Source organism: Typopeltis vanoorti, chromosome 21, assembly GCF_054136105.1.
Source record: "Typopeltis vanoorti isolate ZY-2024b chromosome 21, IOZ_Tvanoo_1.0, whole genome shotgun sequence".
Taxonomy (NCBI): Eukaryota; Metazoa; Arthropoda; class Arachnida; order Uropygi; family Thelyphonidae; genus Typopeltis; species Typopeltis vanoorti.
In genome coordinates, this window is record NC_143569.1 from 32547624 (window position 1) to 32573823 (window position 26200).

General features: G+C 35.3%; 1 protein-coding gene across 7 annotated transcripts in view; it reads right to left on the reverse strand.

Annotated features, from left to right (window-relative positions):
• The window catches only part of LOC150094718 (myotubularin-related protein 9), a 282350-nt gene extending 257510 nt beyond the window's left edge, over nucleotides 1-24840 (reverse strand). The window contains exons 1-2 of one of the 7 annotated variants that reach the window (XM_090410948.1): nucleotides 24745-24794; nucleotides 7236-7293 (exon numbers count right to left, since the gene is read on the reverse strand). The gene's annotated coding sequence lies outside the window, so the exon portion shown is untranslated. Of the gene's footprint in view, nucleotides 1-7235; nucleotides 7294-24359; nucleotides 24645-24681 lie in introns of those variants that run through there. The other 6 variants (XM_090410945.1, XM_090410949.1, XM_090410950.1 and 3 more) reach the window with 6 other exon arrangements.
• Nucleotides 24841-26200: the final 1360 nt, after the last annotated feature.

Consider the following 26200-nt stretch of genomic DNA (forward strand, 5'->3'; position numbering starts at 1 on the left):
TTGTTCCTAGAAATGAAAAATCATGATGTTGCATTTCTTAATGATCAGACATGGGTACAAGATCTGGCATTCTTAGTTGATATTACAGGACATTTGAATGATTTAAATGTCAAACTTCAGGGGAAAGATCAGTTAATAACACACATGTATGATGCACTGGCAAGTTTTAGATGTAAGTTAGTTTTGTTTCAAAATCATTAACAAAAAAAAATTCTAAGTTACTTTCCTATGTGTGAACAGTTGAACAATAAGAATCAAAGTTTTACCTTTTCTCAATATTGTTCCAAACTAGAAAAGATAAAAGAAGAATTTGATAGGCGATTTAAAGATTTCAAAGAGCAAGAAAAAGTTTTTTCGCTTTTTACAGATCCTTTTTTCTTTAATTTCGAAAAAGCTCCTATTTGCATTCAAATGGAACTTATTGATTTCCAAAATGATTCCATTCTAAAACGAAATACCAAGAAGTCGGTGTACCAAAAATATACAGTTATTTAGGTCAAAAATATCCGGAAATAAAAAAGTTTGCATCAAATATTTTATGTTATTTTGGAAGCACCTTTTTATGTTAACAATTATTCTCATGTATGAAAGGTAACAAAACAGCCCACAGATCAAGATTAACCGACGTCAACCTTTCTGCCATAACGAAGGTTGTATGCTCACAATCTTTGAGTCCAAATTTTGACAGGCTGGTTAATAATAAACGTTGTGTCGGGAAAAAAATAAAATACTGAAATTAAATTATTATAATTATATTATGCAAAGTATATACATATATATATTTTTTTTTAAACCCGAAAATATTGTAATTTTTCCCAAAATATTTTCAGTAACATTTAAAAATTCTTTTAAAAATTGAAAATATAGGTCCCCCCCCCCCACCAAAAAAAAAAAAAAAATAGAAGTATTTTATTTCAACGCAAACACAAAAAATTTCAAACTAACAGGACACTGTAAATTTTTGTGATGGTTATTAATGAGTTTATACTTTATTTTTTAGAATGTATAAATATATAAATATTTGATTTATTTAAATAAAATTTAATTTTGTTTTAATTTGGATTAAATGCTATCTATTGTAAATATTAATATAATAAAAATATTCTTTATATTATTTTTTTTTGAGTTGTCATAATCATTATAATATGATTTTATGTCTTGTAATGCTTAGAATAAATAAAATTTTTGTTATTAATTTTCCAATTAATTTATACTAATTTTTCACTTCCCTTCGATTCGAATTAGTGCAGGTTTTTTTAGTCGAAAATTTTTTGCGGTCCACTTGAGATAGTTTTATAGCAAATGGCCCGCAGTCCAATTTGAGTTTGACACTCCTGTTTTACATGGAAGAGCATTCCATCTTTGCTGTCTACAAACAAAATTCTTGCAAATCAATGAGATAATACCATTTGTATTTAGTGTTACCATTTCATATTGGATTGAACTTCTATTTATTTATTTTTTTTATCTTTGAAATGATGAAAGTCCTGAATAATGAGTATTAAAAAGAATTCACACAAAGCCATCTGAAATTAAAACGATGAAAATATTCAAGTAAATTCTAAAAAGGGGATTAATTTTGTATAGAGGCTAGCTTAAGACAAATGTCGTGCACTCAAGGTCAACTCCCAAAGTGAGACGTTGTCAACTGAGTCACGTGCAAGGGACCGTAGCATGTTTTGGGAAGAAAAAACACGACTTTAATTGGTGAATGAGATCGACTCCAGTGGGGGGGGGGAAGAAACTGAAGGTGCCGATAAGGGCCATGCAGATAAAAGAATTAGGAACCCCCCCCAGGGCTTTTTTTTCCCCCTCAGTTTCTTCACAAATTTTTCGTATAGGTAACACGGGTTTTCCTGAGTGACGCCGTAGGAGTTATCTCCGTCCGACGCAACAAGGAAACAAAGTGTACTGGAATTCGATCTCGAATTCCTATTGCAAGAGACGAGGAACGCCGTATAGTTACAAGATGGAAGAAATTGTCTATGTATATCTCATTATCCATACTCGTATCGAGGGAAAGAAAATCCATATAGAAGTCCGTACCCACGTGATGAATTCCATTGTAATAGAATAGAAGATCCTGTGCGTGTCCTTAATTCAAGCACGAAAGGTATAGATCGTGAAATCCAGGGTTCGTCCTAGAAAGGTACTGTAAAATCTTGTATCAATTGAAATCGCATATAGTTGCAATCATTGTTAATTACTGGACAGTCGAAAATATACTAGGACTTTAGTACAAATCAGAGTAGAACAAGAGTAAACTAGTTTATATTATTTGATAAGCATTCATGTGCTAGAGATTTATGTATGCACATAGTATCTCATATGAGAGTGTCTTAATGGTCAAATGTATGTATGGGTATAGCAAAAGGATAGTTTAACCTATATTGTTTTGTAAGTTAGGTAAGGTAAACTGAAAATAAACATTAATGTCAATGGTATTATAGCAATATAGAGCATTCTGAGTAGTATAAGGTTAAGTAAAGTGTTAATTTGTTCCAGGATTATATGTGTATATTTATATGCATAAAGTCTGTTATGACGGCATGATCGCAAATTCCCATATAGGATTTTGCCCTAATACTTGTATTTTGCTTGTGTAATTTTGTAATTTTTATTCTTAGTATTGAATTGTGTTTTATATAATAGAAATTGAATTGTACCATGTTTGAGATTTTAAATAAACTTTTGTTCACTAATAATACAGTTGTTGTCTGAAATTGCTGCCTAATGTACCACTTGAAAAACGTACAAACCTAATCACGCGGGAAATTAATGTGTTAAGTTACGAGATAAAGGGTCACGACTGCTTAATTGTTTCACACTCAGACATATTTTTGTAATTGCTCCTTGTTTTCGAATTATATATCTTAAACTAAATGTCCTGAAAGGCACAGTATAATATAAATATTAGGGACACTAAGGGGAGAAAAAGTTTAAATAGTGGAAATTTGTATTATCTCGTGCACAGTTAAAGTTTGAATAAAGAAAATATAGAGATTCACTTGAAAGGAGAAAAAGAAAGTTTAATAATCGTAGATAGGGACACAACGATATAGATCTCGGTACCTTGCAGTCGTGACCTAAGATCTAATCGTAATTTTATGATTATCTAAACTCCTTCACTCTATTTGGTTCTATTTTCACAAGTGGTAGTTTGTCACCGTGAATTCAGGCAAGACTCAGGTTCAAGTAACAAAACATGTTTATTAATGCTAAAAGATGGGTACATAAAATCTTGTATTAAGTTATCAAAACATCTGAATTGCTAGCTAAGTGAATGTCTTATGCTATACAAACTATTCAATACTAATCTAACCTTCTTACATAAACTGACATGCAAAATTATGTAATACAAATGGATAATTAAACAATGTCACACACAAGTCGAGTTCCTTCATTCACATTTACTTTAAATAGATATTTCACAACTCATTTCTCTCTTAGTTAAATTTACTCAATTAACAAAGAGTTTTCACTACTTCAATTATATACAAGTTAGATTTATCCTATACAATTCTTTGTCTAATAGAATTGACTGTATTAATTACTCTATCCTGTCAAAGTTCTCTAAAATGTCCTCAGTCTTGCTTTATCAAGACACAAGTTCTACCTTCAAACAATCTCAAGATATAAAACAAAAGGATCTTTACTTTACTAAGTCCCTCCAAAGGTCTATTAACTGCCATGTGTTGCTTGGGTCATCCTTCATCTTGGCTGGTTCTGGGCTCGTGACTGAGTTGTTCTGTTCTCTGCTACCAGACACAAATCAGGAAATGGCTGGAACTACGAGCCTTTTCCGCTCGCACGGGTCTCCGCGGAATCCTTCTCAGCGCAAGTCATGAATACGGCTGGCTGTCCGTTGACATAGCACCCTCGGCTTGTCCTATCTCCGATCACTCGTCGAGAGTTCTCGATCTCCAAAATCCCAGAAGAAACAAAAAAGCCAGAGCTTGGCACGTATTGCCTTAAATATTCTTTCTCAGCGTCCTCTTTTTCTGTATTGTTTTTTCACATGATCCATAACTTACATTGCCCTTAGGTTGATCCCTTGCTTTTCCTCCTTGCTATTAGATGTTGCTTTCGAGGAAAGGCACTTACATCAGCCTTCCCCATAGTGCCTTCGGCGTTACGACAGGCACTTGCGACTTAGACATGACCGTTGATCCTAGTAGTTATTTCTTACCCGGCGACTTACGACTTTTTGACAGCTTAATAATTTATGCCATTATTCCTTTACATGAATTGCTAATCCGACATAATTCTTGATTTTTAGCTTTCCGTTTGACAATAAGTAATTCCAATATATTACACATACTGATATGTTGCTGTATGCGTTAGCAGAGCTAACGCATACAGCAACACATACAACAACTTAGGTGTTTCTCACCTTCCACCGATAAGCAGGTATTATGCAAATTTTTTTGCATAATACCTGCTTATCAGTGGAATTTTGTTATTTGTTATTTTGTAAAGCTTACATGTTAGATCCTGAATGAATAACTTGTCAAGAAGTTCTCCATTCAATATTTAACAGGGCGGCGCCGCAAGCAGGGCACGGTTTGCAGGTTCATTTTTAAGAAACACAATTTTTATCATAAAAACAAAAAATTCTTAGAATGATCAATATTAAAATACATAAGGCTGGATACACCGAATAAAAATTTTAAAAAATTGTATATTGCCGCCTCATTGATCAGCCGGCTATTTACAATTTTGCAGTGAGAGCAGGCTAAATGCTTGCCTGCAGCATGCTTAGTCTACTGCAGTCTATCTAAAGTGAAATGGTGAACGGTTTTTATGTGCAGAAACGAATTTTCGTACAAAACATTTGCTGCTAGTTAACTAGTCATATGGTACACATCTCAGTAGGCTACTGACAGTAGCGCAGTGCGGACTATTATTTCGTCTCTGTGTCGTGTTGTGTAATAATTTCTTGTGGGTATAAAATAGAAATGGAATCAAAAATTAAAAAAAAGTTATCCAGTGTACAAAATCGTAAGCGTCATGCTGCGAAAGAAGCAGATATTAAGAAACAAACTGGGGCTCTTAATAAATTTGTTAAAATATTAAAATATTTTGATGCAGATTGTAACCAACTCAATACATCAGAAATCAGAGTTGAAGTACCGTGCACATCATCCAGTTTTCATGAAAGTACTATTGCAACTATTGAACAAGATGCATAATTTAAGTGAAAAACAGTTAGGAGAAGATTTAGTTGTAGTTTACCACGAAACTAACACATTGTTAGTCTCTGTAAATTTAGAAGATCCAGGTGAATGGGGAAATATTGATGAAAAATTACGAGTTGCTTTAATTGAAATGGAGCCTGTTCAAAAGAAAAATATAATATATCACAGATACATATGGTCGTAAATTTGACGACACGTATTGTAATAGAAAAATGGAAAACAGGGAGCTCGTGCCAAGAACATGGCTCATTTATTCCGAAACTTTAAATTCTGTTTTTTGCTTTTGTTGCAAACTTTTCGCACCTATTGAAGAAATTTTCGCCGATTAAAGAAATGTAAGTACAACTTTGCATAGACATGAGACTAGTTTAACTCACATGAAAAATTTCTCAAAATGGAAGGAACTTGATAAAAATTTAAAAAGCAAAACTACTATTGATTGCCAGACTCAAAGCATGTATGAAATGGAAAAGAAACATTGGATGAGTGTTTTAGAACTTTTGATTGTAATTATAAAATTCCTTGGTAGCCAAAATTTAGCTTTTCACAGATCATCTGATAAATTATATGAAAGGAATAACGGCAATTTTTTAAAATTAGTCGAACTGTTTGTGAAGTTTGATGCCGTTATGGAAAATCATATTGAAAGGGCCCTACAATGAAACAATAGAGTACACTATTTGAGTAAAGACAGTCAAAATGAAATATTGGAAACTTGAAGTAACGCAATCAGGGATACAATTTTATTATTAATTCGAAAATCTAAATATTATTCCATAATTTTAGACTGCACACCTGATGCAAGTAAAACAGAACAAATGACCATTATTATTCGCTTTGTTTCCTGTGACAATGGAATTGTCAAGATCAAGGAAAACGTTTTAGGTTTGGCAGATATATCAGATTCCACAGAACATAGTTTATGTGCAACAATAATGGAACAACTGGAAAAATGGAACATTCCCATTGAAGACATTGAGGTCAAGGTATGATAATGGGGCAAATATGAAAGGGAAATAATATGGGCTCCAAAATTTCCTTTTGAACAAAAATCCTCAAGCTTCTTACATGCCATGTGCTGCTCAAACTCTAAATTTAATCATTAAGGATGCAGCCAAAGTGAATGCAGATACAATTAGTTTCTTTGCAATTATTCAAGAAATATACAATTTCTTTTCATTCTCTTACAAACGTTGGGCAATCCTTTTAAAGAAACGCGATGGGAAAGTAAAATTAATGCAATCCGGCCTCTACGATATCAGTTAGGAGAAATTTACGATGCACTTTTTGAAATTTTAAATAATGAAAATTTTAATAAAGAAACTCAGCATGAAGCACAAACATTATGTGCTAAAATAAAGGACTACAAATTTATTTGCTCTCTTATAACTTGACATGATTTACTTAACAGAATAAACCCTGTGAGTAAAATGCTTCAAGACAAAAATATGAACATTACACTTGCTTTAGAATCTATCAAAAACTTAAAAATATTCTTACAAGAAAGAGTATCGATCAGATACAAATTTCAAAGAAGTTCTAAAAAAACGGCAAAAGAACTGAGTGAAGAGGTGGATGGAGAACAAGAATTAAAAACTGGTACGGAAATTCAACGACGAAAGAAGACACGACAATTTGACTACGAGCATCATGACAAAACGCCACAATCGCCAGAAGATAAATTTAGAGTGAATATGTTTTATACGCTTCTAGACGTTGCAATGTGTTCATTAATAGAACGTTTTGAACAACTAAAAAACAGATTATGATAATTTAAATTTCTTATATACATTACTACAAATTAATAACAAAGATTTACAAAAAAAAATTGTGACGATTTAGAGATTCTCTTGAAGGACGGCAACAATAAAGACGTAAATGCAATAGAACTATATGACGAGTTATGTGCTTTCCGGGATATTTTTCGGAAGGATAATTTAAATATTCAAAACCCTTTCGATATTCTTAATTTTATTGTGTCCAATACTTTATCTTTCCCTAACTTTTCAATTGCTTTAAGAATACTATTAACCTTACCTGCTAGTGTAGCGAGCGATGAACGTTCCTTTTCCAAGTTGAAATTGATTAAAACCTACTTAAGAACAAGTATGTCACAAAAAAGGCTTGTTAGTTTGGCATTAATAGCTTGAAAATTATATATGTACAGAATTAGACATTAAGACCGTTATTTCTAATTTTGTGAATGTGAAATTCAAAAACACTAAAATTTTAATTTAAAAAATTTCAAGTATATTTATGTAATTTAATAATTTAATTCATTTTCTGTTATTCTGTAAAGATGTTATTTTTTGAATACTTATATTAAATGTTCTAATTATTTCTGAATTATTTTCTTATTTTTCTCATCTATCTTGAGTTTCTTTTATTTTCCTAAAAGATAGTTGCACTTATAAAAATTATTAAAAAATTTTTACAAGTTACTAAGAATTTAGTAACTTGTAAAATGGAATAAATTTTTAAACTTTAGTTCAAATAAATTTTAACTTTAATTAAAATTCATTTTAATTTTGTTAGCGATTCGGGTCGGTGAGAAGGCTATAATCCCTGTATCATTATATTAAATGATTAAAGTGAAGTGGCTTTATCAAAATTTGCTTTAACTTTTGAGAATTTTTTAAATATTCGGTTTTTAACGATTATCCTGCCTGGTCAACACCCCTGGTTCGTTACATTTAGCGAACCAATGTGTGGCTGTTCTGTCAAAATTTATTTAAGAAATTTCAAATAATTTAAATTTTTATTATCGTAAAAGAACCACACACGCCCGGATCATTACAGGGGCGCTTAGATAGAAATTGCATGTGGGCGGCAAAGACCCTAGTGCCGGTTCTGGTTACAGTAGTAGAACAATGAGATCAAGAATTTCTGAAACCTGTTGCTTTCTTGAGCAAGAAGTTAGGTGAATTGAATAAGAAAAAAAAATATATATATATTTTTAGAATATATATATATATTTAGAGAATAGTGGGGGATCAGGGGAGAACCAGATGTCATCCTGGAAACTGTATAAAGAGGGTGTGAGTAGGGGAGTGAGAGGCAGGTTTTTTTCGTGCAGAGTTGTGACTGATTGGAATGCCTTGCCTGAGAGTGTGGTGTCTGCAAGGAGTTTGAATGCGTTTAAGACACGGTATGATGAGATGTGTGTGAGATAAACGGACCTCCTAGATGAGTCTTTGACTCCATGAGGCCTTGTTTAATAATAATAATAATAATATTATTATTATTATGGGTATCTCCATGGAGTCAGTAGACTCATTGCAGGAGACCCAAACTATCAAAACAATATCTATCATATCTCTTCTTGAATTCATTTACAGACGAAGAACTCACAACTGAGTCAGGCAATGCATTCCACTCATTTACCACCCTCCATGCAAAAAACCTCGTTCTCACACCCTTGTTAACACCACTTTTCCTTAATTTCCAGGGATGACCTTTTGTTCTTCCATCACTATCACACAGCTGAAACATTTCCTCTGCATCAATCTTATAAAAACCTTTTAGTAATTTAAATGTTTCTATCATATCCCATCTTCTCTGCCTATCAACCAACCTCTACAATCCACAAGCTCTCAATCTATCAATGTAGGGAGCATTTTTTACATCACTCACCAACTTAGTCACTCTCCTTTGAACCCTCTCCACAATTTCCTCATCTCCAAGGAATCCAGGAGACCAGACCTGAGCACAGTAATCCAAATGTGGAAGTATCAACGTTTTATAAAGTGGAATAATAACCTCATTATCTCTGGATGTTAGTGTATTCCTCAATAGCCAAGTAATCCTATGTGCAATCTTGGACACCTTAGCAATGTGTCCCCTGAACTTCATCTCCCTATCCACCAACACCCCTAAGTCCCTAGCCACATCAATCTCTTGGAGTACCATTCCATCAATGTAGTACACAGCCGGTAATATTTTACTCCCAAAATGCATCACTTCACACTTTTCCACATTTAACCAACATCCATTACCTTATGCTAGCTTATTTAAATCATCCTGCAAATTCTCAACATCAGCTTGATTTTTTTTTGTGCTACCCAACTTTGCATCATCAGCAAACAACTGAATATCTCCCTTTAAGCCATTTCCTATATCATTTATGTACAAATTAAACAACAATGGCCCAAGCACAGAGCCATGAGGCACACCACTGGTCACTTGTCTCATCCTGGACTCTGCTCCTCCATACATCACCCTCTGGTATCTCTCCCTGAGCCATTCTCTTATCCTTATCACCAGTTTAGTATCCATCCCCATCTGCTCCAATTTGTGCAACAGTATTCCATGGGGTATCCTGTCAAAAACCTTAGCAAAATCCATAACTACCACTGTGTAACCATTTCCTTTGTCCAACTCAGATGTCATTCTATTATAAAAAGTTAATAAATTGCTAAGGCAGGATCAACCTTTAACAAAACCATGTTGGCCCCTATAGATTATCATATCCTGATCCACCCATTCTTGAATTTTGTCTTTAACCAACTTTTCCAATACTTTTACCACCACTCCCGAGATGGTAATTGGCCTGTAATTAACTACCACAGTTTTAGAGCCACCTTTATGCAAAGGAACTACTTTGCCTTCCTTACACTCCCTAGAGACCATACCAGAGTTCAAACTTAAGTTAAATAATCAAGTAAGAGGCAATGACAATTCCTTTGCCCATTCACACAACACCAGAGCTGATATTCCATCTAAACCTACAGCAGTGTTTGTAATTAAATTTTGAAATATACTAAGTACCTCTGATTTCTTAACTTCAATTCTCACAATTAGTTAGTGCTACAGGTACAGAGATATCCTCACTTGGGTGATAGACTTTTGAAAAGTGATCACTCAGTAACTCTACTATTACATCTGAATTGGTCACCTCGATACCATCAGCACCCACTAAGGTTATCCTTCCGAAGTCATTCTTCCTTTTACTTGCTACATAGTGGAAGAACTCTTTGGGACTACCGTTGATCTACTTGGCTAAGGTCTTCTCATAATCTGGTTTAGCTTTTCTTACTATGCTGGTAACCTTCCTAGCTTGAGCCCTGTGCTGCTCATGGGTGTACTGATCGCCTTTCTCCTTGTAAATTCTCCATAACATTTTCATTTTTTGCAGATCAAGCTTGATACTACTACTCATCCATCTAACACCTACCTTGTTTGTCTTCCTGACCATGGGGACACAACCTGATATTGACCTTCCTCAGATATCCGCTGATTTTATCCCATGCACTGCTAACATCTTTCCCCTGCAATATGTGCAGCCATCCCATGGCAGAACATATTGCAGGGGAAAGATGTTAGCAGTGCATGGGATAAAATCAGCGGATATCTGAGGAAGGTCAATATCAGGTTGTGTCCCCATGGTCAGGAAGACAAACAAGGTAGGTGTTAGATGGATGAGTAGTAGTATCAAGCTTGATCTGCAAAAAAAGAAAATGTTATGGAGAATTTACAAGGAGAAAATTTGGAGTACAAGGTTCGCTCCGAAGCATGTTATGATTGCCTAACCTGTAGTTCCGTATATACCCCTTTTTAAGAGAGAAATCCACAAATTTTGCAACCTCCCAAGTCAATACCACATGATTGCTTTCACCAATTGGAGGTAATGAGGATACCTTATATATAAGGAAGGTGTGAGCAGGGAGTGAAGAGCAGGTTCTTTGGATGGAGAGTGGTTGTGTGAGTGGACTGCATCGCCTGACAGTGTGAGGAATACAGATGAACTTTGTGTCTGACAGTGTGTACCTCCTGCAATAACTCTTTTAACTCCAAGGAGGTCTGGTATGAATAATAAGAAAACTATTCAACTGAGAAAAATTACTCAGGCTAGTATTCACACTTAAAGAACAAAATTACCAAGTGGAATTATAAAAGCCGAAGGACTGCATAGAAAACAGATCAATTCTGGGGTGAAGTATATGATCTGGACATAAATTTTCCTTTTGTTCTAGAACAGATCATGCAGGTCTTCTGTCTGATCAGTCTGGTTACAAAAATACTAAAACCAATTTCAGAAAAGTATTTTTAAACTGATATGTAGTCTGATGTAGAAAATATATACAATCAAGAATATATATACTGTCATTCTTGTCAGTTATAAAACCCATTTAGAATAGCGTTTCTTAAACTGTAAAGTGCAGAATGTTGCAAAAACTTGAAGGGTTACCCAGCTTTCATACACTTATAAGAATGATGGTACATTGCGCCGTTCGATTGGAATAGGCCTAAGTTCGATTCTTGTCGTGAAGGGAGGAATCTTTATCTGGACGATTTTCAATCGATGGATAAAGTCGATCTCATATGGAGGTAGCAGGGTTTTTTCTCCTGGAAACTCAGGTGTTTCATCCTGCATACAGACAAATCAGCCCTTCAGAACACACGCAATTTACAGACAAAAAATACTAGTTGTGGTGGGCGGTAGATGACGTTAATTTGTAGCAGAGGTTCAATGTAGTGGTTGAGATGGTTGTGGGTGTCCTCCCGCGATGAGTCTTCGGACTCCTTGGAGGTGTTAGGAATAATAATAATAACTTCTATTAGATGTATTCTGGAAAAAAAAAAAACCTTCAGTGAATGGAAAAATCACTAATTTTTATTAAACTGATTTATTTAGAGAAAAGTTGTTACTTTATTATTTGTACTATTAATTATAATACATTTTCTTATTTTTTTTAATCATTATTAATTTCTTGATGTCCTGATGGAGTGACAAGACTCATCGTGGGAGGTCTTTTTACCCTTTTACTCACTACTTAATTTTGCAACTTTTAGGAATGATACCTTGTCTATGTTCTTCTCCCTCATTCTACCATATAAAAAATCTCCCCCAATGCTAATCCCATAGTAAACCTCCAACAGCTTAAATGTCTCAATCATATCCCCCCCCCCCTTTCCCCTGTAATTGCAGATATGCAATCTCAATATTAGACTGCTGATTAGACTGCTGAAACAATGGCAAAATGCCTATTTATTATTATTATTATAGAGACATTTCCATGGAGTCAGAAGACTCATTGTGGGAGATCTATTATTCACACACTAGCCATCATTCACACAATACCTATCATATCTTTCCTTAAACTCATTCACTAACGAAGCACTTTCCACCCCCTCTGCCAACCCATTCCACCCTCCAAACAAAAAAATCTAGTCCTAACACCCTTGTTAATCACACACAATTTCCACTGGTGACTTTTGTTCTCTCCCTTCTTGCCATGTATTGACGGATGTACTGTTTTGATCACCTTTGCAATATGCCCCCTAAACTTCAAATCCCTGTTCACAATCACACCTAAGTCCCTGTCCTCATCTGTTTCTTGCAGTTCATCACCTTACCCTTTGTAATATTAAACTGGAAGCCATTTACCTTTGCCCATACTGCTAGTCTGTTTAAGTCTTCCTGCAAGATCTCTGCCTCATCTTCATTTATTATTGTTCTTCTCAGTTTAGCATCATCTGCCAACAACTGAATATGTCATGTCAAATCATTTCCTATATTACTGATATGCAAATTAAATAACAGAGGACCAAGTACTTAGCCTTGTGGTACACTACTTGCCTTCTCTTGGACTCAACTTCTCCATAAACCACTCTTTGATATCTGTCCATCAGCCACCCACTAATTCCCATTTGCTCCAATTTATGCAATAGAGTTTCATCTGGTATTCTGTCAAATGCTTTTGAAAAGTCTAGCAACATCAGTAAGTAACCATTTCCTTTATCCAACTCCACTGTCACTTGATTATAAAAAGTAAGTAAATTACTAGGGTAAGAACTACCCTTCACAAAACCATGCTGTCCCTTACAGAGTATCGTATCCCTATCCACCCAGTCCTGAATTCTGTCTTTCACTTATTTCTCCAATACCTTAACCACCACCACCACTCCTGAGATGCTGAACTGTAACTTGTTACTTCTGTCTTGGAGCCTTTTTTATGCAATGGGACTATTTTGCAGTCTTTCCACTCCAATGGAACCTTCCCATTAATGAGGCTTAAATTAAACAGATTGGTCAGAAGAGCTAGTAATTTCCTTGCACATTCTTATAATATATGGACCAATATGACATCTAATCCCACTGCTGTGTTCATATTGAGGTTCTGCAATATTTTAAGCACCTCCATTTCTTCAACTTCTATTCTCCTATCAGTCAATATCACTTCTGGCATTGCAATTAAAGATGCCAAGAAATTATATTGTTGGTTTAATCTTTTATCCAAGTGCAAGCAAACAACGTTTGTGCCTAAACTATTATCAGGACTGGGCAACTCGTATAAAGCTAATGACTTCACATCACTTGCCTTAGCATCCCATAATGCAAAGCACATATCCTTATGGACATGCATAATGCTATGCATTATGGGAAGGGTTACTATCCGTTCTGACATTGCAATGTCACACCTAGATAGTACATCACTACAAAATGCTCAGTCAGTAATTCAACTATTTGGTTTGGTTCTGTTACCTCCCTACCATCAGCACTTTTAAATGTCATCCTTCCATAGTCATTCCTCCTTATACTTGCTACATAGCAAAATAACACTTTAGGATTTTATTTGGCCTCATCAGCTAGCTTTCTCTCATAATTAGCTTTGGACTTCCTTACCATACTGGTCACCCTTTTTGCCAGTGCCTTATAGTGCTCATGGGCATGCTGATCACCTTTTTCTTTATAATCCCTCTGCAATCCTTTTTGGTGTAACTCCTGCTTAATGAAGTGCAACATTTCTCAACATGTCATAACTCTCTCCCCCTCGCTAAGCTGGACCCAAGAATATTTAACAACACTTTCAGACTAGGTATACATTCAGATACTCCTTTCTTCAAACACTCCTTGTTCACTTCCAATGCACTACTAACACCTCTCCCATCCAAATTCTTATGCCATGGCTCTGCTGAAAGCAGACTCCTCAGCTTGTCATACTAGCGAAACCCCTCCCCAATCCTGTTCCTTCTGTCCTCTCTGAAGACTATATATCCCTCGAATTCTATTCCTGTCACCATATCATCCTCGGTCAACTACACCTCACTAATGCCTATAACTTTTGGCCAAGTTGTGCTAACCAATGCCAGAAACTCCTCAACCTTATTTTGAATACTTCTGGTATTAGTGTAAATAAACTGCAATACCTCCTTCATCCCACAACCTCCCTTACATTTAGCATCATGTGATCACTCTCCTACTCAATAACTTGTAGGCTGCCTGGATCCACGAATATTTAACAACACTTTCTTGCAGATATGGCTTCTAAAAACTGACTTACTAACAAAGGTCCCTAGCTTAACATTAAAATTATTTTTTCAGGTATGCAAATTAGTGGATATTAAGAAAATATTCAGCACTGGATATCAATCTGAATGTAAAGATTAATTGAGAGATCGAAAAATTCTATAAAGCTAATACTTTCCATCTTAGATGACACAAGAATAAAGGATTGGGATATTAATATTCTCACTATTTTATTTTCTTTGCACTTTCTGTTTATTCCTGATAAGATATAATTTATTCTTCTCCCAATTCTGGTTACAAAGATATAGGTAAATTTTTGGTTAACATGATGTACAGTTTTTTCCACTACATGGGAAATAATATATGAAATAAGGGAATCACCTCCAGAAAGGCAGAGACTGGCTATAAATAAATCTTGTATAGAAAGAAACCTAGTTTTATGTGATTCAGTTCTTTTACAAAATCCAGCAAAGGAGAAGAAAGTTGGAAAGTTAAAGAGGAAGGTTTCTGGATCTTATCAGAAGATTATCACCTCTCAGTTACAGAAGATAGCAGATAAAAAAACAGAAAAAACATAAAACCAACTGTAAAAGGATACCTTCCTAGTTGGAGTAAATGTCAAGTAGACCTGCTAGGTTGTAGCTGAACTTCACTGCCTGATGAAACACCACCACTTTGCTTATTGGGGGCCCTAAAGTGAACTGTTGCCATATTTGGTTCTCCCAAAGCAGGGGTTCTAGCTTCACCCCCCCCCTCCAATCCGCCATGTAAGTGAAACCTTTAAGAACATCCCACTCAAATATACTGTGGAGATCCAGAACCTCCTCCATCTTCGAGGGTACAGCAGTAAAGCAGTTCTATAGGCAAGCTGCAATGGGGGAAAAGGACAACCAGATATTGGATTTAGGAGGCTTCCTAATAAGTTGGTACATGATCTGACTGATAGGTTATGCCTAGAGGGAGGCCATGTAATAGTATGCAAGAGACATTGTCAAGGCTACGTTATGGCAGGGAGACCAGATGCTCTCTGTACTGACAATATGTCTAAGAATTTATATAGTCCCACAGTATGTTCCCCAACTTTTAATTTCACCTTAGAAACAGAGAGTGGTCTATAAGTCACAAAGGGAGTTTGTACATGTAGTTACTGCAGTTAAAATAAAAAACAAACCTCCCCCCAAAAAATTAAAATACTCAAAAAAACTTGCAAAAATTGTTTTTCATTTACTTTACCAACATTACATTGGGTTTGTATTTATACCAACCCAAATTATGAGCAGCATCACCTGCAGGCATCCAAGCCTGATCTGTTTTTGAACAAACCACAAATCTCTTCCACAACAACAACAACAACAACAACAACAACAACAACAAAAAAAACTACTGCCCAAATTACACTCTCTATTATGATTGCATCCACAACAAGGATAGTTGGGAGAACTCTCTTTGGGAGAACCACAACCTCTGCTTTTGTGCAATTAGATATTCCATGCTGGAGGATGCCTAATCTTGAATCTCCTCTTTGACTTTCTGTGACTTAAGAGTTTCTTGCCTCATTATGATACATAATGAGGCAAATCCAAAATCCCTAACAATGAAGTCATCTTCCTTGGTGACTTTAATATCCACAACTCTAAGTGGCTCCCTTTCTCTAACTCCACTGACAAAGCTGGAAGAGAAGAAGAGGTATTTGCTATAAACAATGACCTAAAGCAAATCATTCACCTCCCAACCAGAATTCCTGGAAATCTTCTCCATTCACCCAACACTCTAAATCTTTTTTCTTAACCAGTTCTCCTTCCAGATACACTGCTGAGGTGACCACTGCTCCTCCTGGTAATGCAGATCAAAATTTCATTTGTTTCATCTATAGTGAACTAACCTCCTCATAACCATTTACAACCTCATGTACTTTGGCACTACAACTATGCTAAGTAAGATGATCTTTGAGATTTTTACTCCTCCTTTTTGTTCAGGCTGCTCTTTTCATTCTACGGATCCAGATACTTGTTGTAATATTGTTATTGAAATAATTCATGGTGGAATGAGGGTTTTTATTCCCCAGTCTGTTCAAAATTTTCATCCTATATCCAAGCCAATGTTTTTTCAAAAGGTGTGCCAGAGTGGTCCAAGCGTGGCCTTGTGACAAAGTCCAGCCTCATTCATAACCAATAACATTTCATGTTCATCATTAACATAGCTAAGTCTGACTTTGAAAATGTTAAATGTAGAAAACTCACCACCTGTGGCAATGACTTCTGGGCACTTACAATAGCTATTAGGTGCAACTTTTGTTTGTCTCTGCTTCCACCTCTTTTTCAACACCAGATGGTAGTATTTTAACATCAACGAAAGATAAAGCTGATCTACTGGCATCATTCTTCTAATATAATTGCAGAAAAGATGACCAAGACAAATCATCTCCATTAACTGGAACATTGCACTGCTTGCCATTTGTGCTTGCCATGTCTGTTTGGACAGACAGGTCAGAAGAATGTGGAAAAACCTGGATACCAAAACGACTTCTGATCCTGATCCAATCATCCCATCAAATGTGTTCAAAAGATGTTCTTCTGAACTAATGAATGCATTCTTTATCATCTATACACTATGTTAATATTCAGCTGGCATCCACCTTACAGTACGGAAGTTGATATATAGCCAATTCAAAAAAAAGGTGACATCTACCTTCAAACTATTGATATATATATATATTATTATTATTCGTGACACCTCCAAAGAGTCCGAAGACTCATCATGGGAGGACACCTATTGTACAACCCTCTGTCTCCACCACTATACCGAACCTCTACCACCAATCAACAACATCAGCACCATCTACTGCCCACCACCACAGCTAGTATGTTTTGTCTGTAAATTGCGTGTGTTCTGAAGGGCCGATATGTCTGTATGCGGGATGAAAAACCTGAGTTTCCGGGAGAAAAAACCCTGTTACCTCCGTATGAGATCAGCTAACTCACCTTCGATTGAAAAAGTCCATATAAAGATTCCTCCCGTCATGACGAGTGTCGAACTTAGGCCTTTTACAATCGAAGGATGCAACGTACCATCATTCTTCCAATTGTGCTACAGAGGTGTTTTATATATACATATTATCATAATTTTTATATATAATATAATATAATATATATATATATAATAATATAAAATATATAAATATATATATAAATAAATATAATAAATATATAATAATATAAATAAATACAAATATATAATAATATATATATATAACATATATATTATATATAATATAATATAATTTAATATAATTTATATATATTAAATTGAATTATTAAGCTACTTGAATGAACTGTCAATCAGTGCTCACCAATATAAATTTCTTATCAATATCCACAGCAGATCTCCTCAAATATCACCCACCTCTGAACATACGGCATGGAAAGCTTTGGAGAAATTATGCTCTGCTACTTGACATTTCCAAGGCATTTGATATGGTTTGGCAGTAAGGAATTCTCAGCAAATTGCAACCTTATGGTCTGCATTCCTCCGTTTGCAAACAGATTGCCATTTTTCATTCTGATTGTTCATGTGTAATGGTAGAAGGTTATGGCGCTCTTCAGTTTTCCTATTAATGCAGGTGTTCCTCAGGGTTCTGTTATTTTATCTACCCTCTTCCTCATATACATAAATGCCAATTTATGTATATGTGGCACAACTTGTAATGCTAAACCATCTCAAGCTTAGAGCATCTACAATAAGCATTCTAAACACACAATCTCTACACCATCTTCCAATGGGCAGTAACAACTTAGTCACCTTTAATGTTTCTAAAACACAGTTTTGTCTTTCTTCTTGCAAAAAACACCTCAGTTCTTCCCTTACCTTTGGCAATGTTCAACTCAACAATCAAGATATAGTATTCTCAGCTTCTGGAAAACTTGGCATCCCTTTTCACCCAAGATGTTACTTTCATCTGTTCAGTTACTCACTCTGTACAAATCTCAAATCTGCCCAACCTTGGAATACTGCTCTCTCTCATGTGCACTTAAAAGTTCTCCAAAAATTCTTGATGCTATTCAAAAAAGAGCAGTTAGTTGATTAACAATTCCTCTCTCACAGACTCTCTTCAGCCACTATCTCAAAGTCAGTTTCCATATTGTTTCTTCATCATTCTGTTTCTTCTTCTTCTTTTTTTTTTTCATGGGCATTGTTCAGTAGTAGTATCCATTATAACTCCCATTTCTACTAAACCTAGAGCTGCCCAAAAACCCCTTTACAGTTGAACTGCTAACTCAATGAACGAGCTACTCCAAGTCATCTTTCATTCTATTTACCTCAGTTCTGTGAAACAGGCTTCCCTACAAAGTATTTCTTCAAGATTATATTATAACCTTCATCTTTTTAATCACCATCAAATGATTACTTGATGCTTGAACCCAACCCACATGGCATTTATTTACTTGCCTTGCAACATCTTGTGCACCGGAGTGATAATAGCATATAAGTAAATGTATTGTTAATTCATTAAGATATGTTTAAGATTATTTTGACAAGATGACAATAACACCTGGTGTGAATCTTAAAAACTTTAACACCAAAAACTGATAAAAGATCTAGATTCTTTTTCCCAAAGCTCTATATCTAATTACATGATCTAATTACATGATAAAGTCTAGAAATATTATAGGAAACAGTGGCACACCCAGAGGGGGGGGGGCAAGGGGGCTGGGCACCCCCCAAAGAAAAAGGAAAAAACATTAGAAAAATTTCCAAAAATCTTATCCTAATTAAAATTCATTTTTTTTTATTTATGTTGTGTGCTACTTATGAATTAGCGATCACTGCAGATGCTCAGTTATAGGTCGTATGCGATGTGTAGTGTGTATTCGCAAAACGTCTACTCAACTCGCCCCCCCCCCACAAAGGTTAAATCCTGAGTGCTCGGCCCCCCCTCCAAGATTAAATCCTGAGTGCGCCACTGATAGGAAATGTTGAAGAATTATCAGATTCTGATTCAAATATCTTTCAAAGGGCTAAAAGATTAACTTCTGGAAGCAAAAGTAAGAACATAACTGAAGATGATCCTTCTTTTAATGCATCATGTCATATCATATGCTGATATACAACAATCCGAATTGTTAGATGCTAATCAACCTGGATATGAACTTATTTTTATTAATAGGGAAAGTGATGATATATATTTTAGGATGGAGATCAGAATACAATATATGAGAAAAAAGTAAATATGCACTAAGGCCAAACATAAACTGCCATCTCACTCTTACTACTCATCATGGAAAAGCACTCTACTTTATTGATTTGCCTGTATGCAGAATAAAAAACTAAAGTTCTTGGAAGAAAACTCTGCTACCTCCATATAGGATCAGTTAACTCACCTTCAATTGAAAAAAAAGCACACAAATATTCTTATCATGATGAGAATTGAACTCAGGACTTTTCTAATCGAAGGGCACAATATTCCATTGTTCGTCCAAGTGCACTATGGAGGTGGCTATTATGTTTATTCTTTTTCTTATGCTTAATCTTTTTTCTATATTACTCTTGAAAAATTAATAAAGAATAATATGTTTGAATTGTTTTTATCCCTTATGTGTGTGTGTGTGTATATATATATATATATATATATATACACACACACACACTGTATATTTAACAGCCTGTAACTTTTCCCCACTGCAGGGGTAAAGGCCTCTCCCATTGGGTTGGGTCTATGTCTCCCACGGTGACCACCCATTCCATCTTGGGAGAGTGTTTATTCACTTGTATGAACGAATGTATGAAGACAATCACAAACATCCATGCTTACATGGGATTCCACCCATGGCATCTTGGCTGGATATGCTAACACTCCCCCCCCCCCCCCAACCCCCCAACACACACACACACACAGCATACCCATGTTAACATTGGATCTAAGTTAACTATGATTTTTTTTTTTTTTAATTTGAACTAGTATTAGATTACATCATATAAAATTATACATCTCTGTTTTCCTAATTATGTGGTATATTATTATACAGTATCTCCGTGGAGTCTGAATCATCGTAGGAGACCCATACTAACGCTTGTACATGCAAAACCTATCATATCACTCCTTAAATGCATTTATTGTCAGAGCACTCACAACTAATTCTGGCAATTCATTCCACTCGTTCATCACTCTGTATGCAAAAAAATCTAGTCTGCAGACCCTTACTAACCACAGTCATACACGACTTCCACGAATGATTCCTACTTCTCTCTTTGTCATATGTTGAAAAATTTTCTTTGCATCAATTCTATAATACCCCTTTAATATCTTATTAGTTTCTATCAAGTCCCCTCTTTCCCACTTATCAACTAAACTTTGTAATCCACACAGCCTCAACCTATCCTCTTAATAAACATTCCACAGACCTGTCATCAGCTTGGTCACTCATCTCTGAATCCTCTCTACACCCTCCTAATCCCCAAGAAATCCAAGTGACCAAATCTGTGTACAGTAGTCAAGATGCAACTAAATCATAGCCTCATAAAGAGGGATAGTAACTTGTTAGCATGTTTTTCAAGATCTAAGTTTCAACATCTGAGCTATTTTACCAACTTTTGCAATATGTCCTCCAAACTTCAATTCACTGTCCACCATTTTTCCCCAAGTCCCTAGCCTCATCAATTTCCTGCAATCCCATACCATCAATGTGATACACAGTATGCAACTTTTCAGTCCAAAGTGCATAAACTTACATTTTGCAACATTAAATTGACAATCATTATCTTTTGTCCACAATGACAATTTATTTAAATCATCCTGCAGGATATCTTCATCACTTTTATCAACTATTGCCCTTCTCAGTTTTGTATCATCAGCAAACAACTGAATATCCCTCCCTCCAATCTTCTGCTATATTATTGATATACAAATTAAAGAGCAGTGGCCCTAGTATAGAACCATGAGGTACTCCACTGGTCATTCTCAATCTCTTAGGTTCCATTCCCATATACTACTCTCTTGTGTCTGTCTGTCAGCCACCCCCCCCCCATTCATGCTTCATATCCATCCTCATTTGCTCCAACTTTTGTAATAGTTTTCCATGTGGTATTCTGTCAAATGCCTTTGACAAGTCCAGCATATGCAATATCCAGAATATATACAGTCTAGAATATATGCCGAGGTCTGCATGAAATTCTAGACTTTGTATATATTATGGTCAGAATATATACAAAGTTCTGCGAAATTTTCATTCCACAGAACGTTTATTCACTTCGTTACATCTTCAGCCTCTATATACAAGTAACCTAGTCATGAGGATACGTCACACAAATTTTGTTTGCTTACACTTGGATAAAGGATTAAAGGAAAAAAGTACATGGAATGCTTAAATCATGAATATAAATATAATTTATATTTCAATTTCCCTATGATCTAAGCATTCCATATAATCAGAATGCACACTGACTTTCCAAGAAGCATAAATTGCCTTCCATTATAGCATACTGAAGAGTTATCATTTAATGACTTAAGATATGTTATCTGATATTTTCATATGAAGGTTGCAGGAATTTCTCTCACAGAAACTCTTACATTCAGCATACAGACAAACTGGCCAGATGTTACACATAATTAATAGACCAAAATACTATTATAGGCAGTAAATTGCAAGGGTATGGATGGTGAATTGTGTAGTATGTAAACAGTGGGTTGTGCGATGTTGTGTTTTCTGGAAATGAGTCCTACTCCATGGTGGTATCAATATCTTCCAAAATCAGAATTATTCTTATTAGAATACAAAAAATTACTAGACATTTATTACTGTTTAGTTTATTATGACATTTAATTCACTAAAATTATATCTCAATGGAATTCTTTGCAGATAAAGCTAGTTACTAATGTTCCTCCAAAGTTCAGGCAAGTAATCCTTAATCTGAAACCATTGATCAGATACTTTTGCCTTCTATTTGGTCAGTGGTTTCAGATTATGAACTGCTCGTTTCAATAGCAGTTGACGCCTCTCAAAAGCAAATAGTTTTTTTGTATCAGCTAAAAGGAAATTACAAATTCTGTGATATTGTTCAAACTCAAAACCATCAATTCTAAGCAAAAGAACTAGAGGGAGAAGCAGCAATAGAGATGACCTCCCTTTATTCAAAAAAAAAAAAAGTAAAATAATTTGACAATGAGTTTTTGAATTTAGCTAAATAACAAATAACACAAGTAATATAGTTAAATGAAATCCTTCTACAAGGGTGTCTCAAAAAATAAGGTAACCAAAACTCATATGCAAAGGTCTTTATTCTGACATACATGCATGTATATCAAGTACAGTATGTATTAGTTCTTCCATAGCATCATTCTATACTAGTATAGCAGAAATTACAAGTCAACAATCTTAAAAAAAAAAGAAAAAAAAAAAAAAGGCATGATATACATCAATGTTGCAAATCATTTGACATAGAGGTGCATTTTTCAGTAGTCCAAAGAAATGGAAACCAATGGGGGGGAGGCAAGTTTAGGGCACTGCAGTAAGTAGTCCAGAACTTCTCATTTGTAGCACCATAACTGCTTATATGTACAGTTCGGGAGGTGTTGACATGGTATTACTGTACACTGACATGCTTTCATGAAGCAAACCAGGGTATCTATGAGAAATGGCTAGATATAATATCTAATATGTTATAACAGCATTCAGAATTCACACACTCACTCAAGTTAAGAAATGCTCAGAGCCAGTAACATAGGCTTTTGGTGAAACTGCCAAATTCATAGCTATGCACTTTTTTTTCTTTAGTGTGACAACATAAGCAACCTTGATAATTGCTAAAATATTCTGCCACTAGCATTCTTGGCAACTGCCCTATAACAGCATTCCTATGCCACTGCTTAAAGCATGTCTTTATGATCCCTGAAATACCGTTGCTCATAATACTGCTGAAGATTTATCCAAGGGAGAAATTACATGTTCCTAGGTTATGGCTCTTTTTTTTTTTTTTTTTTTTTTTTTTTTAAGTAATGCATGATATACCCACATTTCATTACCATAACATGTTACAGAACTGCATTCTTTCGTCACGATTATCAGACATGAGGACAGCATCCCATTCCAGGAGATTTGTGAACAATCATGATGAGCCTGCTTTGGTTCTGTATGCACAAACTTTTTGACAACCATGAATGATGGTATGCACACAACCCAGTGAAATGTTAATCTATTCGTCAATGTCACTCAACTTAATATCTGGTTTTTACTGATTATGAGTACTGCATAATATACTCACATTTCATTATCATAACATGTTACAGAACTGCATTCTTTTGTCATTATTATCAGACATCAGGACAGCATCCCATTCCAGGAGATTTGTGAACATTCATGAGCCTGCTTTGGCTCTGTATGCAGAAACTTTTTGACAACCATGAATGATGGCATGCACAAAACCCAGTGAAATGTTAATTTATTGGTCAATGTCACTGAACTTCATATCTGGTTTTCACTGATTATGGCATCTGTATGAAAATGTCATCAACAGTGGGTGTGCTTGCTCAGGTCTGCTCCTCTTGAACATCTTTCTTGTCATAAGTAAAAGCATTCCACAAATCCTGACTTGTTTCCCTGACATATTTACTCCATGCTCTTCTGCAGCTTTTCACTTATGATTCTGCCATCTTGCAAAATGATCATATGTAAAGTTGTGAGGAAACTGACAATGCACTCACCTATTCAACTCTCCTTCACCCAAAGAATGAAGCATTTTCAAGCACGATGTTACCTTATTTTGTAAAACATCCTCATATACAAATTTTTCAATTATAATATAAATGAAAATTTTAAAACCAATGCTGTTAGTAAAATATATCAACATTGGTATATATTTTATACCAATATTTATACTTATATATTCTGCTGAGTGTTATGAAAAGTGCAACTACTCACACACAAATGTGTTATTAGCCTGATTGGAAAAATGTGTAATGAAGTAACGCAAAAAAAAAAGGTCAGATTTTATAAGCTGCACTTCACTTGGGAAGTACATGTGCTATTACCGCGATGAGAATTTATACGTGTATTTGTTCGACGTATAACATGAGTTGATGCTTTTCGCATCGAAACTTGGTGAAACTTTCTATTATGTTATTACGATGCACTTGACTAAACTCGAATATTTAGCCTGGCTTAATATGTGCACCGTCCTTTTTTATTATTATTTTATAGTAAATATGCATAACAATTCTTAAAATCATTTTACACAACGTACATTTCAAGCAAAGACAATAACAGAATAAATCACCACAGCACACACCAACAAAACTTAACATACAAGCACAACTCTACCAAGCTGTCAACTCAGCCCTCTTCACTTAAGCAGAACACGATAGTTTCAGTGACAGTATAGTACATCAAACCAAGCGAACACTCAAGCCCAATGGAGCTGAGCAAATTAACTATCCAGCTTTCCTAATTTAATTAAAAAATTATACTGCAAAACCAAGATCTAAAGGACAAAAAAAAAAAAAAATAGAATGGCTGAGGCAAATTAGAAGACATAACAAAAGCAAACAAAGTTTAGCCAAAGAACACTGAGGAATATCATTTATTATTATTATTTCTTTGGCCGAAAGATGGCAAAACATATTTCTGATAACGAGAAACAATAGTTGTACATTCCTTTTCAAAGAAATAACCACGATCATCTCCCCACCTACACAGAAGTATGATATATTTATTTCATGGCTCTAATACATATTGACTCATCTTGGATTGACTTACTTCAATCACTGAATAACCAATACCATTTTGCAACATTTTGTTGCAAAATGGTATGTAACAGGTTATCACCCTCAGATTACATTAACTCATATGCATTTCTTGTTTGGTATATTGTTTGCACCAAGAAACAAAATAACACCATTCATTTCCAAGTTGGATGAGTTTTAATTGACCATGACATTTTCAAGCAGTCTATTCAACTAGTGGATTATAGTTGAAACGAAAAACTGATAAGTTCTCTGTTATAATATCCTGAGTATATCCCTAACTAAGGCTATAACAGAAATCAACTTGTATTCTTACTGTTCTGAAGTACCACTACCCCCGAGGCCCATGAACATTACCGATAGCCTTGGGGCAGCTGTTAATATCGGGTAAGGGTGGATGTGGCTCCTCCAAGATCTTAATAGCAGTACAACTTCAAAGCCTCTATGAAGACTCATCGCAGGAGATCGATCAAAACTTTCCTTGGACACATTCAATGTTGGATGTGTTTGCCACCTACCATGTCAATGCATTCCACTTCATTTTGTACTACTAGCAAAGCAAAAAATTTCCTTTTCACTTTCATACATAACTTTTGTACCTTTTCAAGGGATAATCTCTTATTTTCACATCATCCATTATCCTATGCAATAATTTCCCTGTATCTATCTTATAGTCTCCTTTCACCAACTTATATGTCTCGATAATATCATCCTTTCCTCCTCTTTCTATCCGCTATGCATCTCATCTCATCTTCCTTTTCCCTCTTTTACCTTGTGGTGTCGAGGATTTATTAATCATCGTACCTCAAACCGTTCACAGGATAAGGTGGTCAGCCATACTACCCTGTGTATCCTATGTCCGTAGTGTTGAGTTTTCAAGGCCGGTTTGCCTGCTTTGCGGGATGAAAAAACCCCAGAATAAACTAGGGAACCTACTGTCCACGCCCAAGACTGGCCATACTTGGTTATGGCTGAGGAAGATCCTTCAGCTCCTCACGTCTCCGACGGGAATCGAACCTA